Source organism: Delphinus delphis, chromosome 2 (genome assembly GCF_949987515.2).
Source record: "Delphinus delphis chromosome 2, mDelDel1.2, whole genome shotgun sequence".
In the NCBI taxonomy this organism is placed as follows: domain Eukaryota; kingdom Metazoa; phylum Chordata; class Mammalia; order Artiodactyla; family Delphinidae; genus Delphinus; species Delphinus delphis.
Genome location: NC_082684.1, coordinates 39,278,932 through 39,296,282, shown reverse-complemented (window position 1 = coordinate 39,296,282; position 17,351 = coordinate 39,278,932). Strand labels below are relative to the sequence as shown.

General features: G+C 37.0%; 1 pseudogene; it reads right to left on the bottom strand.

Annotated features, from left to right (window-relative positions):
• Positions 1–252: 252 nt before the first annotated feature.
• LOC132417761 (protein tyrosine phosphatase type IVA 1 pseudogene) overlaps positions 253–17,351 on the bottom strand; it is a 60,376-nt pseudogene continuing 43,277 nt past the window's right edge.

Genomic DNA, 17,351 nt, shown 5'->3' with positions numbered 1-17,351 from the left:
AGGAACATTCCATTGGTACAAAAAATAAGTACATTTTAAATGCTGAACAATGAGAACCTTTCGTTAAGCATCCAAACAGGTTGACTGTAATTGAAACATAGAGATTATAATTATGCCAAGCTTGCGATCTGGTAAAACTACTTTTCGGCCTGCTATGGAAGCTTCATTAGACTTGCTCACTAAGCCACCATGTTGGCTAGTATGGACGTCAAATTAGGACCTGTCTCAAGTTCCACTTCTAAGGCAACAGCATCAGGCATCCTGGTTTTGTTGACTATAATAGTTGTTTCTAAGGTCATTGGAGTTTTGAAGCACATCCATATTTTAGCATAATATTTCTTCATATACAAAAGTTCCTTGCTGTTAAAAGCTCCACACTACTTTTGTCTTATGAACTGCACTGCATCTTCATATTTCATTACACCTTCTGTTAATACCAGGACGACAAACACTGGAGCTCTGCTAAGACCTGCAACTCAGGAGCAACACAGCAACCATGTTTTTCACAAAACTTAACTTTTTACAAGACTTAACCAGTCATCAACAATCTGGCTGGATGGCGGGACACTGTCATCAAAAGGCCACTTGTGAACATGGATACCTTCTTTCTTCACAAGGGCAGTGCTATCCTGTTGTGATAACTCCTTACTTCTTAAATTTCTCCATAAAATGCTTAAGGTTGCATTCGTTAGACTGAATGTAATGGGAAATCTCATGTTCTTGTATGAGACTTCCACAGGATCTGGAAGGTTTATTCAAGCTATGTTAATTTAGTTAAAAACATCCAATAAGGTTATGAAAAATTTTTTTTAAATTGAATAAAGAAATGACATAAAGAAACTGGTCTATTTTAATATACTCCACTTGAAATTCTCAGTGCTTTGAGTGTGAAGCTGGAAGTAATAGGAAATGAAGTGAACTTCCTAACAAGAAGCAGAAATCTTTCAATCCAGTAATACTGAGGCAGTGGATAGGAAGTACACTGAGTTTTATCCCATCTAGGTCAGAACTCATTGCAAATATTCTGCAGATTTCAATTCAACACTCTGTGTCCAGGTTAAATGCTCTTATGGGGGCTTCTTGGTGAAATAGTGATGAATTTCTATATTTCACTTGTCTCCAGAGAGGCCATGCTGTGCCTGGAAGAATCTCCACTGGCCGTCAGAAACTCCATAAATGTGGGCAAGAAAGGAATACTCATTAAAGGCTGTGGTCTAATCATACAGCTGGACCGTAGGTGGTAGGGACACAGGTGGTGGTGGGGCATCACCTTCTACCATGCAGTGAGAGGCCCCGAGGAGAGCCTGGTGCTAAGTTGGCCCACAGCAGAGGGAGCCAACATGCATGCTGAGGCCCAAAGATTAACTTTTATTCAAAGAAGGGAAAGCTGGGAAATGAGGGAATTCAAAAGCACATTAATGAAAAAATTTATGAACTGAACCTATTTAGCCAAGAGACTTAATGGATAGAGGCAGGATGTTTATGTGTGTTTTGCATGGAGAAATGTAAGGATGTACATGGGGCTGGGCAGAAATGTCTCTTAGCTGTTTCTCAGGATTACTCTAGTCTCTGTTTCCAACCGGTAGACCAGAACTTCCTGGCTGAAAACTCTCCGCTAACTTCCCTTGTTTCAGAATAAAATCCAGAATTTTCATCACGCCATATATTGTCTGGCCACAGCCTTACCTCTCCGTCTTCAATTACCACTCATCCTCACCACATTCGCCCTGTGCTCTAGCAATTCAAGTCCCTTGGCATAACTCTAAGATGCATGATTTCATACTTCTGTCTCTTTCTAAAAAGGGCTGGTAAGAGTTAAAGCATGGATTCTCATGAAGGTCCAAACTTTCTAACATATTTAGCTTCCTTCTTGTTAAATGGAATCCAATTGTAGTATATAGCTAGCTTTAGAGGCCATCCTAAAATTGATATATCCATTTCTTTGTACCATCAGTACAAAAATATAGGGCAGAATATGCCTTTAACTTTGGAGCCAACTGCCTCACTTACCAATTCCCAAGAGACAGGGTCAGTGGATTATCGAATTCCTGCTGATGATTCTGCTCAAAAGGCTGCTTTCAGCAATGCACAGGGCTCTAGTCGATGGAATCCTTATTTTTAGAAATGCTGCATTCCTTCTAGTCTAAAAATAGCCCCTGACAGTTCTCAACATCTAAAACCCCCTGGGTAAAATGTACCCAAATTTATACCTTTGAATTTATAGAATCTGACTAGGAAAATTTCACATGGGTATAAAATTCCAGGGATTGAAGATAAATGAGATAACTCATATAATATTTTGAGCTCTGTGGACATAAATTGCTATATACATCTAAGGCACAGTAGAATAATAGAAAAAAAGAATAAGGGGAACTTAAAATAACTACTCATCAAACAGGAAAGCAAGTCTCCTCACTAACTTTCAGTTACATTGGTAAGGGATAACTGAATTTTGATGTTAAAGGACTCGTGATCTGGGTGGGTGGTTTCCCAAGCTTTTCCCTTTGTTTTTCCCATGGGCTTTCTATCCATTCCTCTAGTGCAGTTAAGACAGGAAGAAGGAAAAACACTTATTTTCTCTATGTGTTAGTGTCATAGAGTTTCCTAAACCAACAAGAAAGTCAGGGGGATATAAGTATTCCCTATTCCCTCCTCCTCCTCTCATCCCAATCCAGATACTCTCTGCTGAGGTGGGAAGGATTTCAGTAATCCTCCTTTTTCCCACAGTTTCATGCTAACCTCACAAACATCACACTTACCCTAGTTCTCTGGACTGCACCCACCAACCACATTACTCTTCTCACTGCTATGCTGACACTTTTCTGTTACATTCCACACACTGACTCTTTAGAGTCCCTGATGAAGTAGCACCATCAGGAGTGTTTTTCTCTTGCCTCTTCCTATTTGTCCCTCAAGGAGACAGACCAACATTACCTGCTATCACATCATTTCAAAATGGGGCAGATACATTTTAAGAAACACATTTACTGTACCATATTAGCCTGAAAGCATATATATCCCACTTCTCCAGGGAGAGTTTAGCCACCCCACAACCCCTCCAGAGCTGCATCTCCTTTCATCCCTGCATGCCTCTGAGACACCCATCTCATATCTATCCCCTCTTTTGGTCAGGGGAAAGGGTGGATAGATATGGGCTGTTCAACACTATTGAGGTTTAGGGATCCTAGTTTTCACAATTTATAGAGATAAACTTTTGAAACTTTATTAGACATGATTCATCAATCCCTTTGTAACTTTGGATTTCTCTTTTGCAAAATTCTAGCTCATGTAACAAACAAACTTCTGTATGACTATCTCTCATTTACCAGGATTTCAGTTCTAGTATACTTGAAATTCAGAACATTTCTATTGGGATACAACTTGTAAATATTTTAATGGCTTTTCCATTAACAACCACTAAATTACTATCTCTGATTCCTGTAACCTGAGTCAGTCATTAATGTATCCAAATGAGGAAGTCAGAAAGAAATATGCTAAGTATTTGCATGGAGAACTACATACATTAAAATATATCTATGTAATGACCTATATGGAAATAGAATCTAAAAAAGAGTGGATATATGTGTATGTATAACTGACTTACTTTGCTGTATAGCAGAAACTAACACAACATTGTAAATCAACTATACTCCAATAAAAAATATTAATAACAAATTTTTAAAATATACCTCTGATTTGTATATTTCTACAGATACAAAAAGGATTTACAGAATCACGTTAAAAGAGTTTTAGCGAGCAATGTATGATAAATAAAAATAATTGGATAATAATTAGCATTTCTAATTTAAGATATGTACAATATAATTGGTAGTCTCTTAATTAAATGAGCTCTTATTATCCCTATCAAAATACCAAGGGCATTTTTCACAGAACTAGGAAAACTAATTTAAAAATTTGTATGGAAACACAAAGGACCTCAAATGGCTAAAACGATATTGAGAAAGAAGAACAGAGCTAGAGGAATCATGCTCCTTGACTTCAGACTGTACTACAAAGCTACAGTAATCAAAACAGTATGGTACTAACACAAAAACAGATACATAGATCACTGGAAAAGAAGAGACTGCCCAGAAATAAACCCATGCACTTATGGTCAATTAAACTATGTCAAAAAAGGCAAGAATATACAATGAAGAAAAGACAGTCTCTTCAATAAGCAGTGCTGGGAAAACTGGACAGATACATGTAAAAGAATGAGATTAGATCATTATCTAACACCATATACAAAAATAAACTCAAAATGGATTAAAGATCTAAATATAAAAGCAGAAACCATAAAACTCCCAAAAGGAAACATAGGCAGAACACTCTGACAAAAATTATAGCAATATTTTTTGGACCTATCTACTAAAGCAAAGGAAATAAAAACAAAAATAAACAAATGGGATCTGATTAAACTTAAAAGCTTTTGCACATCAAAGGACACCATCAACAAAATGAAAAGACAACCTACTGAATGGGAGAAAATATTTGCAAATGATATGACCGATAAGGGGTTAATAGCCAAACTATCTAAACAGTTAATATGACTCAACACACACACACAAAAACCTGATTAAGAATGGGGGACTTCCTTGCAGTCCAATGTTTAAGACTTCATCTTCCAATGCAGGGGGTGCGGGTTCAATCCCTATTCGGGGAGCTAAGTTTCCACATGCCTCGTGGCCAAAAAGCCAAAACATAAAACAGAAGCAATACTGTAACAAATTCAATAAAAACTTTAAAAATGGTCCACATCAAAAAAAAATCTTAAAAAAAAAAGAAATGCACAGAGACCTAAATAGACATTTTCCCAAGCAAGGCATACAGATGGACAACAGGCACATGAAAAGATGCTCAACACTGTTACTGATCAGACAAATGCACATTAATACCACAATGAGATATCAACTCACACCTGTCAGAATGGCTATGATCAACAAGAACACAAATAACAAATGTTGGTGAGTATATGGAAAAGAGGAAACCCTAGTACACTGTTGGTGGGAAGTGCAGCCACTATGAAAAACAGTATGGTGGTTTCTCAAAAAACTAAAAGTAGAACTACCATATGACTCAGCAATTCCTCTCCTGGGTATATACTCAATAAACCTCAAAAACACTAATTCAAATAGATACATGCACCCCAATGTTCATAGTAGTAGTATTTACAATTGACAAGATATGGAAGCAACCTAAGTGCCCATCAACAGATGATTGGATAAAGAAGATGTCCCCCGAACACACATGCATGATAAAATACTACTCAGCCATGAAAAGAATGAAATTTTGCCATTTGCAACAACATGGATGGACTTGGGGGTATTTTGCTAAGTAAAATAAGTCAGACAGAGAAAGACAAATACTGTATGATATCACTTATATGTGAAATCCAAAAAATGAAACAAAGTAGTGAGTATAACAAAAAAGAAACAGACTCACAGATATAGAGAACAAACTAGTGGTTACCAGTGGGGAGAGGGAAGGGGGAAGGGGCAAGTTAGGATTAGGGGACTAAAAGGTATAAACTACTATGTATAAAATAGATATGCTACTAGGATATATTGTACAACACAGGGAATATAGCCATTTTGCAATAATGGAGTGCCAAATAATATGGGGTCATATTCTTAAACCTCCACAATTTGCACTTTGGTCCAAAATTATTTGCGTTATTTCCACTTTCAAAATACAGTCACTCTCTCCTGATAGCCTCCACAAGTTTGATCTCATTGCAGCCTCAGGCTCAGGGCTGAGGCCCAAGACCTCATTACAGAAGGGCACGCGGGTCCCTGGATTAGTTTCCTTGGATGCATCTCCTCAGGTGTGGTTTCTCTCAATTTTAAGATGTGTGAATTAAAATGAAAAGTTATTTTCCTCCTATACATCCAATATACACTGGTGGGGTAGGCATAGGATAAGTGCTATAGACACAACTATTCAAAAGGAAAGGGGAGGTGGAAATGGGAGGCACAAAGTTCACTGATACACAGCAATTTTGAAACCCAGTCAGACACATTTGCAGTTCCTTGATTAGGAGCCAGTTCTGCAACCTGGGACTGATTCTTCAGAGTTCTTGGTTCCATCTTATTGGATCCTTGTTCCGCCACTTGAGTTATCCTTCCTTTCCCATGAAAAGGAGGCTGTGTATGCAACTGAGTCATTTTCTCAGATTGTCTCCTGCCTGTAGAGACTCAAAGATCCAAATGCTCTTTTGCATTTTGTGTTGTCTTTGTCCCATTCTGTCCACACTAACACAATTACATTAAAAATGATATGGGCTTTCTGTGTAGCAACTTATAACTGATTCTTTTAGACAGAGATCAAACCCACAAATCTTTTCAAGATAAACACTTTTCTACCTTGAGTTTCCTGCGAGGTTTCTATGGGGAAACACTCCTAAGATTCTTAGGGACATATTGTTTACCAGTGAGGGGGTGTGGTCTGCCAGGGATGCCCTTAAAACATTTAGAAGGCTTTTTTTTCTGTTTGAAAGGATTTATGTGACAGTTAAATTTTTCTGAGGTCTTAACAAGGAATCTTATAGGCCCACCCAGGATTTGGTCTTTGCCCTGAAGCTATTTCTTAATTTAAACATTATATTATTTTATTTTTGCCATCTGGAGAGACTGGCACTGAGAAATGATTTTATCTTAACACCCAGAAAGCCCTGGATCCTTTATATTTCTTCCAAATTATGCTTGAAAAATGAGTAATTCCCTTTTGTGGTTCATCTGTTTATAACTTATTATACATGGCTAAAAGAGCTTATACTTCCAATATTCTGCACAAAAATCTTAGCTAGATCTATCAGTTCATGAGGTACATTTTCTATTTTTAATATTTCCATAATTAAGAGTTTTGTGGAACATTCTGCACTACATGAAATGAATCTCCTTTCCTCCAGCTTCAAATAACATTTTTCTTAATTTCCTTTAAGTCCTCACTAACAATCTCCTTGAGGCCTATCTAGCTTCTATTTACAGACTCCTCAAGTCCACTCAACTGCTCACCACTGGAGTCCAAAGCCAATGTCAGCTGTTTTAGGCTTGTGTTACAGATACAGTCCAATTCCAGATACCAAATTATGTTCTTTTTCTCTGTTACCACATGAAAAATTAACTCAAAGCTTAATGGCTTAATACAGCAATCATTTTTGTTATGTCTCACAATTTCTGCAGGTCAAGAATTCCTAAAGAGCATGGCAGTATGTTCTGCCTTGGTGTCTTTCATCAGGCTGCACTTGGATGGTAGCTGGAGCTGGAAGAGAAGGGGGCTGGAGCAGCTGGCACCTTCTAGGGCTCTCTCACTCAGTCTCAGGCTTGTCCCTGTGATTTTGCATGGGCTCTATGGACTTCTACAGCATGGCAACCTCAGGGCTCTTGTACAAGTACTCCAGTGAGCAAGACTGTAGTCTTATTTCCTTTTGTGACCTAGCTCAAAAAGTCACTTACCATCATTTCTCTTGTAGTCACAAATTCTCCCAAATTCAAGGGGAGGGGGAAATATACACCCTACTTCTCAATGAATTGGGGGCTATATTTTAAAACTGCCACGATGAATTTGGCTTATTTTAATCATGCTTGTTAAAGGTCTTGTTTCTTAACCACAAAGTCTAAGTCTCCTACACAAATTTTTCAGGAATACAATTCTCATCTTGGGATGAAAGTACCATAGAATTAATTTGAATAGCTAAATCATGGACTTTTAAGCACCAAATAACATGGCACTAGGGTGTCTTAACCATCTTGTTTTTGTCCTTTCTGCCCTTCTAAAACAATGACTCAAATTCTAATAATCTAGCTTCCCTATAGATGAAGGTTTTTCTCTGTTCTGCTCAGTTATTCCCCTTTTCTGACCATTGCCAATTAAAACAAGATATTTTAAATCAATTACGCTAAATGGTATGATCTTTGAGTGAAAAACATGACCTTCTGCTCTGAAGAGTTTTTCCATTATACAGTTAACTTCTTTGCCCCCATAAAGGACCTGAAATTGAAGATTTCATTATATCTATCACTTAGCACAAATATCTCTTTGGAGTAATGCAGTCATTATAACAGGTGAAAGAGGACATTTTGGCTGCTTAATATTAACAGGCTATAATGCGATCCTGATGTATTCAATTTCCATACTCTTGATCTTATTTCTGCCTAAGGGAATACAAAACATCAAGATGCAAATAAAAATGTTTTTAACAACACTAGGTCATTACGACAAAATTTGAGGTTTTTTCCTCTAGTCATTTTTATTTGAAAAGCTGATTGGAGTTTCAGTCTTACATGAAAATAAAACCCTTAAATAGTTGAAGTACTGCTCATTCCTTAGGAACAGTCTTTAAATATTATGTCATTATGTAAAACTCTTGGGTTACGTGTACATTGCAAGTCAATTTCACTACCCATCATCCATCACAGCCATCATGGTATCACAACAGGAACACAGAGTACAGATTTAAAGTGGAGGTACTTAATCTATCTCAATCTACCTGGCCTTTAATTATACTCATTTAACAAGAGCACACACTTTCATTTCCAGTTGACAATCTCACGTGATTGGCCAGAACTGGATCTACCTACATGTTTAATTAAGGGGTGACTAAATTCTTCCATGACTCTGACTTTCTCATAATATAAAATTTTAAAAATCCAGGTAGTTAGAGTCAGAGGAATTGGCATTTTGGAAGATCTTTATCTTTTTCATTCAAAAGTTACCTGACTCTAAAATACTCTTAACTCATACTCATGAAATTCATCAGCTCGTCAGATGTACGAGGTAGTACAGCCTGGCCTCTCATCTCAGTGTTTTATACTATCAAACAGAAGCCACCGATGAATCTTAGTAGGTGTAATTAACTACATAAAGGATAAACCAAAAAGAAAATACATTGCTACTATCAACTTCTCTTAGCCTTATGGCCTATATTGTTAACTGGAGTACCACTTGGCATAGTTGTCTCTAGTTTTTACCCTCTGACCAGGTTAACTAAAGCAAATCTGTGGAAACAGGCAAAGCTTCTACCTAGAAAATGAGGCAGGAATCTATCAGAAGTTAGGTGCTTTTCCTTCTTCTGCAATGTAAGAAGACATCAATATGTGCAGACCATGTTCTCATTGATTGATTGGTTCATTCATCCATTTATTTATTCAACAAACATTATGTAGTATAAATCATGTTCCATGCAGAGAGAACCTTCCATATGTGCTCATTCTGACTTTAAACAATTACAAAGATCTCATCTCTTCCATTCAGGACAGATGAGAGATCAGACAAAATGGATTTTGATTGTCTTCCAGAAAGTCCTAGAAGGAAAATTCAGGAACACTGGCTGTCTTTTAACGTCAGAAATCAAAACCTGAATGCAATTAGTTTGCAGAGTCAAATTTGATATAAAAAGAAAAAAAAATTTTAATTGAATAATATTTTGCATTTCCAGACATCTCTATAGCATTTCATTATCTTCCGTAATTATCTTCAATATTATTTGCATGTGTCAAGTAAATTGCCTGGGGCACTTGTTTGGAAGTCTTAAAATTAATTTGAACCTTTAAAAGCTTTAATTAAATTAATAATTATTTTATTCCTAGATAAAGCAAAACTCACTGACAATATACCAATTAGTATGTAAAAATGTATACCTGTGTCTGTTCACACACACATATATACCTTTCATTCGTACGCCAAATACTCTTCAATTTTTTTCATATGAGATTTCTCTTGATTCTCACAAAGCAATTAGGATAAATATAAACCAAGTATGTATCCTAATTTTAGAAATTAAAGCATACCTAAATTTACCTAATTAGAGAATATACCAGTCAGGTTTATATCATAGAAACAGAACTGCTACAAGTGATAGAGAATGAATAATTTATTTTAGGGGTTGGACATCATACAATTATGGGAGTTGTTGGAGCAGCCTATTATTTCTGTGTCTAATGTTGAACCTCAAGTCACTATAGGTTAGCCAGAGGGGCAGTTGGAAAACTGGATGTGAATGAGAGCAAGGACAAACTGGAACTTGCAAAAATAGAAGGAGACAAAGAATGGCAACTGGAACTTGTGAAAACAAACTGGAACTCATGTCTGTGTCTTACCATATCCAACCTCAATGCCATGGGTATATAGCACAAGCTGGCATCTTCACTACATAGTTGCACATGCTCTTGTGCATAAGTCAAATTGCCTGGTGCCCTGTACCAACCTTCAGAGCTGCCTCATTTCCATCTAGCAAATCTTGTGCACAATATCTCCTATGGACCATGCACACCCAGAATCATGCAGAGGAGCTCTAAAAAACATAGTTTAGCTTAGCTAAGCTGACCCAGTACAGAGCCAATGTAGGGAGATGTAGGATAGAATCTGGGTCTCCCAACTTAAGTCTTCTTCCAGTACATTTGCCAAGGCTAATGTCCAACAGTAAGCTGATGTCTAGCACTGTCCACAGAGAAGCAGAACTTGGAAGACAAACCACAAGAAAAAAAATCGAATCCACTTGAAATGTGATGACTTCTACAGTGGTATGGTAAAATCAACTTGCTCAACAAGGAAGAAGAAGAATCTTGTATGTTGTTTATGCACCAGGCACATTTCAATAGAAAATTAACCTTTGCTTTGATCTTCACTACCTTTCATCATTTATGCTATTATTTCAATAAACTACTCTCTTTAGGCAGACCTTAGTAAGTAAATACAATCATAACAATAGTCTTGAGGATTAGATTGATTATCTAATTGTCATCACTTACTTTGCTTCAGTGGAAATAATTATATCCCTGTGTTGAGCCATTGGATCCACGACCATGTGAAAATCCAGTGCTTGGCCAGGGAATAAAGCACTATTAAATACACAGGGACTTTCATCCTCTTCATTTATGATTTTTCTAGCCCATTAACAACACTTATTAGATGAGAAATCTAAATCTTTAGGAAACAATGAATTATAGAAAAATTTCTCTTCTGTTTATTTCCAAGGTGCCCTTTATCCTGATTTTTCTCTATCTCCCAATTAAGGGGAACCTGGGCCTGAGGAACGATAGGAAAGCCTAAAGTTCGTGTGTTCCATTGCCTCCTAGCTGCAGTTTGTAGAGCCTAGAGGAGATGTACAAGACAGAAGGTCCTGGGGAAGAAAGAAAACCTGTGAGACAGCTCTTCTAAATGAGTCCAAGGGACTAGAGAGAAAGTGAGAATTCAGGCACACAGAAACAAGGAACAAACAAGATGAAGAATGGGGATAAAGGTAGAAATGAAAGATAGGTGCCCAAACTCCTCAGGCAACCTTTGTTTTCAAGTGTGGACAGAGAGCCCCATGTGCCATGACCTTTTGGAAGAACTATTAGGGAGAAATGAGACTCAAACCCTAGAGAGGACTGCATGGTACAGAGGGATGGGATGGGGAGGGTGGGAGGGAGACGCAAGAGGGAGGGGATATGGGGATATATGTATACATATAGCTGATTCACTTTGTTGTACAGCAGAAACTAACACAACATTGTAAAGCAATTATACTCCAATAAAGATGTAAAAAAAATCTTTTAAAGAATTATAAAAGAAACCTATAAAGAAAAAATAACTGCACATGAATCTTCAAATATCTCGATAAAAATTTCAATTAAAACAAACAAAAAAACAAAATAAATGGTGGTCATTACTACACAGAGCCTAGAGATTGGACTTAAAAAGAGACAGAGTCAGAATCAAATACTGTAGGAACTGAAGAGAAGGATCAAAGCCTTGGAGCTTCCTCCAGTGCACCTTTACACTTTCAGGCCTATCCCAGAGTTACCCACCACGACCACATATAGGCCATTCTTCCCAACTGCTATACACTGAGAGGGATTTGTTAAAATTATAAAATTCAGTACAGAACTGTGATCTCCTTTAGCGTATTTTCCATCATGTCTAGCAGTACCCGATATGAGAACAAATCAGCAAGACTGACTGTTACACAGGAAATATTCCCTGGTCAGTAACAATAGCTCTCAAGTTTGCTGTGGAGGAGCAGAGGGGAAGCTGATGTGAGTGAATGTCAGCACCTGAGCCTGTAGCTGGGGTAATATTTACTTTTAATGGCTGCTACTTTTTTTGAAAGAGCTGACCTACTTTTTTTCTCTTCACTCAGCTTCCACCCCCCACTGGACCTGAGAAAAGGGGCAGGTTGAAGAAAAACCTGTCATAATATTATATCAGAACCTCTACAGAATCTCATGAGAGGAGAAAACATGGAAAATAACAGAGAGTTCTAAAACATTTTCTTTTGAGGAAAGGAAAGGTTAGATTTACTCTAGAATCACCCAGACATTCAGGGAGGATTTCATCTCATTCATCCATAGTTAAAATTTGGAAACACTTGAATTGGCAGGTGGACTAAACAAGATCTATTTGCTGTATTTAAACACCTGATATAATAGTCAACTTATGGTAATTCTTTAAATGATTGCAAGCAGCTGGAGTTTTTCAAGTTCTAATGTGCTTAAATATACAATAACTATGGCAGTGATCAAGCTAAATACGGTAGAAATAAAATAACATAAGAAACTATACTTACAATCATTTCAAAGCTCTAACTAGAATTAGAATGATGGAAGAGAAACTCTAAACTTACTCTTGCGGCTTTCTCTAACTTTGTAGAACAAAAAACTCTGAACTCTCACCTAAAGGGTAAACCCACCTGATGTGAGATGCTTTTAATTAGATTGAGCCAGACCCCAGAGTAGGTCAGGAAGGAAAAAAGAGGAAAAATGTTCCTCAGAGCTTTTCTTCTACCACTGTTCTCCTGAATAGGCCTAGAAAATAGTCCAAACTTTCTCCCTGGGACAAAAACATAAAGACATAACTTGTTTTTGAAAATAGTGCATGGTCTTTACATGATTTTCAACTCAATTCAACCCTCTTTGAGTACTATTCTATGCTAGGTACATATGTTAGGCCCCAAACCTGGGCCCTAAATATGAAAAAGACACAATTCCTGAGCCTAAAGAATTTAGTCCATTATGGGAGACGAACCCTTTAGTACTAACTATAAAGCAAAGTGATGGCGATGTTTGAAAAAAGCAAAAATGCATGTCTATGGATCCCAAATGACTTCATCAGCCATCATTCATTTAAAGGCTTTTTCCTTTGTCATATTGTTTTTATGTTAATGGGAGGATTTATGTAGCTGTGCTAGAGAAAAAAAAAATGTTAAAGGCATACCTATACAGAGCTAGCAATATCTCCTTTGTCAATAACAAATCTAGGTAATTTTAGTTCCTGCTCAATTATGCAAAAGGAAATTGATAGAAAACAGTATAAAACATAGATGTGAATAATACTGAGTAACTCAAGGAGACGGAAATGGAGCAGATTATTCAGACTTCAAACAGGACTGCTAACAAAGATGGCTTTTGTTTCTTGCCACTTCCTTTAGAGCTAGAGAGAACAAGATGATTTTACGTATTGAGAGTATAAATTGCTTGTACGTAGAGTTCCCCTTTTCACCCACAGATTGGATGAAAGGAAAACTATGCCAACTGAAAGCAGGCTTTAGAATCTCAGACTCCCTGTTATCTTTTATTTGATTTTGTCATGTTTGACTTTCACTAGCCATTGTTCTTCCAAACCCTTGATTCAGGCAGTTTTTCTGGACCTTTCTTCTGAAGTACGATATGACCTTTATTTTCCATTTTTTAATGAATTGACTTATCAGGAGTCATTCTAAATTAAGTCTAATAACAGTGGAATTCTACATGAAAGACATTCTGGATTTCTGAATGTGCACCAAGAAGAATGTCATTTGAAATAATTAAAAGTAGAATTTCCTATAATAAATCTACCTTGTAGATCAAGTATGAACATGCTTTTTGCTGGTTTCTGTTTCAACCATGACTTGCTGCAGACATTATTCCCTCTGAGGACTCAGTGTTACCGCTTAAGTTAGGACCTTAAATATATAAATATTCTCACAAAAGATAGAAGTCATTGTCCATATAACACAGATGACACTCCAAATTCAACCTTATCTGGAAATAGGGATTTTTGCAGAAATCATTAGATAAAGTGAAGTCATTCTGGATTAGTGTGGGCCCTAAATCCAATGACTCGTGTCCTTAATAACAGGAGAGGACACACAGAGATTTCCACAGAGGAAGGACACCATGTGAAAACAGAGGCAGAGACTGGAGTGATGTCTTCACAAGCCAAAGAATGCCAAATGATTGCTGGCCGAGAAGGCCTGGGAGAGAGGCCTGGAACAAATTCTCCCTCAGAGCCTCCAGAAGAAACCAATCTTACCGACGTCTTGATTTTAGACTTCAAGCCTCCAAAACTGTGAGAGAATAAATTTCTGTTGTTTTGAGCCACTCAATTTGTAGTAATTGGTTATGGCAGCCCTATAAAATTAATATTGTTCCCAATTATTTTTCTAACCAAAATGCCCCAAGCCTCGTTAACATCTGGGCAGGTAAAGAGTCACACATGTAGTAATAACTCAGACTTAATTGGGACTTGCTCACACTTTCTGATGCGTGATATTCAGGCCCTTTGAAAAGGTTTCCCCCTCCTCACAATCAAAACCCTTTATTTCTCGGTATCTCCAGGGAGAGTTTCTCGGGTACAGACAAATGTCTGCCCCAGTAGAACTTTTCATGGCCCCTTTGGATATTGCTCTTTGCCTGGTACTATCAATGAAAAACTGAAGAACACAAGGTACCAAAGTTTCAGGGGGGTTCTGTGACACAGGAGGGAGGTAAGCTTCTCTAACCCTTCTGTGTTACATTGAGATAAAGGGGTTCTAAAACATTACTGATTTAGTAATATAGCTTTTTAAATTTCTAAGTGTGTCTTTCTCTCTCCCTAGAAACTAGGCAAGAGGCTATGAAGAAAACAGGAAATTCAAATAATATCCATCAGACTGAACCTATTACTGCCTCTCCATCAGTTAAGGAAGTTTTCCTTTCATCCAATCTGAGGATGAAAAGGGGAACTCTACGTACAAGCAATTTATACTCTCAATACGTAAAATCATCTTGTTCTCTCTAGCTCTAAAGGAAGTGGCAAGAAACAAAAGCCATCTTTGTTAGCAGTCCTGTTTGAAGTCTGAATAATCTGCTCCATTTCCGTCTCCTTGAGTTACTCAGTATTATTCACATCTATGTTTTATACTGTTTTCTATCAATTTCCTTTTGCATAATTGAGCAGGAACTAAAATTACCTAGATTTGTTATTGACAAAGGAGATATTGCTAGCTCTGTATAGGTATGCCTTTAACATTTTTTTTTTCTCTAGCACAGCTTCATAAATCCTCCCATTAACATAAAAACAATATGACAAAGGAAAAAGCCTTTAAATGAATGATGGCTGATGAAGTCATTTGGGATCCATAGACATGCATTTTTGCTTTTTTCAAACATCGCCATCACTTTGCTTTATAGTTAGTACTAAAGGGTTCGTCTCCCATAATGGACTAAATTCTTTAGGCTCAGGAATTGTGTCTTTTTCATATTTAGGGCCCAGGTTTGGGGCCTAACATATGTACCTAGCATAGAATAGTACTCAAAGAGGGTTGAATTGAGTTGAAAATCATGTAAAGACCATGCACTATTTTCAAAAACAAGATATGTCTTTAGGTTTTTGTCCCAGGGAGAAAGTTTGGACTATTTTCTAGGCCTATTCAGGAGAACAGTGGTAGAAGAAAAGCTCTGAGGAACATTTTTCCTTTTTTCCTTCCTGACCTACTCTGGGGTCTGGCTCAATCTAATTAAAAGCATCTCACATCAGGTGGGTTTACCCTTTAGGTGAGAGTTCAGAGTTTTTTGTTCTACAAAGTTAGAGAAAGCCGCAAGAGTAAGTTTAGAGTTTCTCTTCCATCATTCTAATTCTAGTTAGAGCTTTGAAATGATTGTAAGTATAGTTTCTTATGTTATTTTATTTCTACCGTATTTAGCTTGATCACTGCCATAGTTATTGTATATTTAAGCACATTAGAACTTGAAAAACTCCAGCTGCTTGCAATCATTTAAAGAATTACCATAAGTTGACTATTATATCACGTGTGATACAAGATTGATAAGAATATGGATTTGCTGCACAGGAGAGAAGCCTCATGCTGGTAATTTCCTTCAGCAGCTGCTTTCACATCCGAAACCTACGATATACTACTTAACTCACTTTCTGGCATCCAAAACAAAGTATATAAATAAGAAGTGGAGCAAATGTTCTTCTATTACCGACAAGAAAAACTCTGCCTTTATTCATGCTGAAAACCAAAGTCGGCATAGGGAGAAACTGAAGCTCCTGGCAGGTGAAGGGAATGTCAGTTTTAGGACTCAGTGGAGCCTGGTTTTCACGTCTTCCTCTCACTGCCTCCAGCACTTTCTGAAGCCAAGTTTCAGGCTGTGGGCCAGACTGAAATATTGACATGAAATCTCCTGCGCTACTTTGTATCCTTCTAATAAACAATGCTTTATCATAAGAAGTTTACCTTCCTATATTAAAAAATAAAACATAGTTTAGAATCCTGTAGAACTTACAATATTTCTGAAGGTCCTTGAGATGATAGCATTTTAAGGTCATAGCACAGTACACTGCCTGCAACTTCCTGTTCAGATAAACTTTGTATATTACAAAATGGATTCTCCCCAAAGCAAAATAATAATAATAATAATGGCTACATCTACCACCTAATTTTTATTACTTATCATCTGTGGTTCAGCATGTTAACTATAATGTAACAATTATAAAAGGTTATAGCAGTTTCCATTACAATTATTAGCAGCATTATAATGTTAGCAGTGTTATAATGGTTCAAGTGAAGCTCATCCTTATAACTGAATGTTTCATAAGAACAAAGAATTGACTAGAAATGACACTTTAATGGGAATGTGATGGAAAGTTAAATTTCAATATCATCTAATGCACTATTGTTACCGTTAATGAGATCTAGTTCTATGTCAGAACAAAAAAATGCAAAACATAACAAAGAGAACTTCCAAGGACAGCCCACACTTGTCTTCAACTTAGTAGTAGGACATTCAGAGAGTAAAATTTACTCGTGGCACATTTAGAGGGTAAAATTGTGACCCATGTACCACATTTTGGTGGTTATTTCAAATATTTACTCATGATTCAGTTTTTGATTTGGACTTGAGGGCAATGTATATTAGCAGCACAGCTAGAAGTAATGTCAAGAAATAGATCAGTTGTTAAAATATTACTCCATGGCCTTTGTACTGTGCTGTTTAGTCTTAAGTGACACTCTGACAGTGAATTTTTGCATTGATGCTTCAAAGTATAAAAATAATCTGCTGAATTGTATCTAGGGGAGAAGATGAAATTCTGATTATCACAACAAATATTTATGAGGACTGGAAACA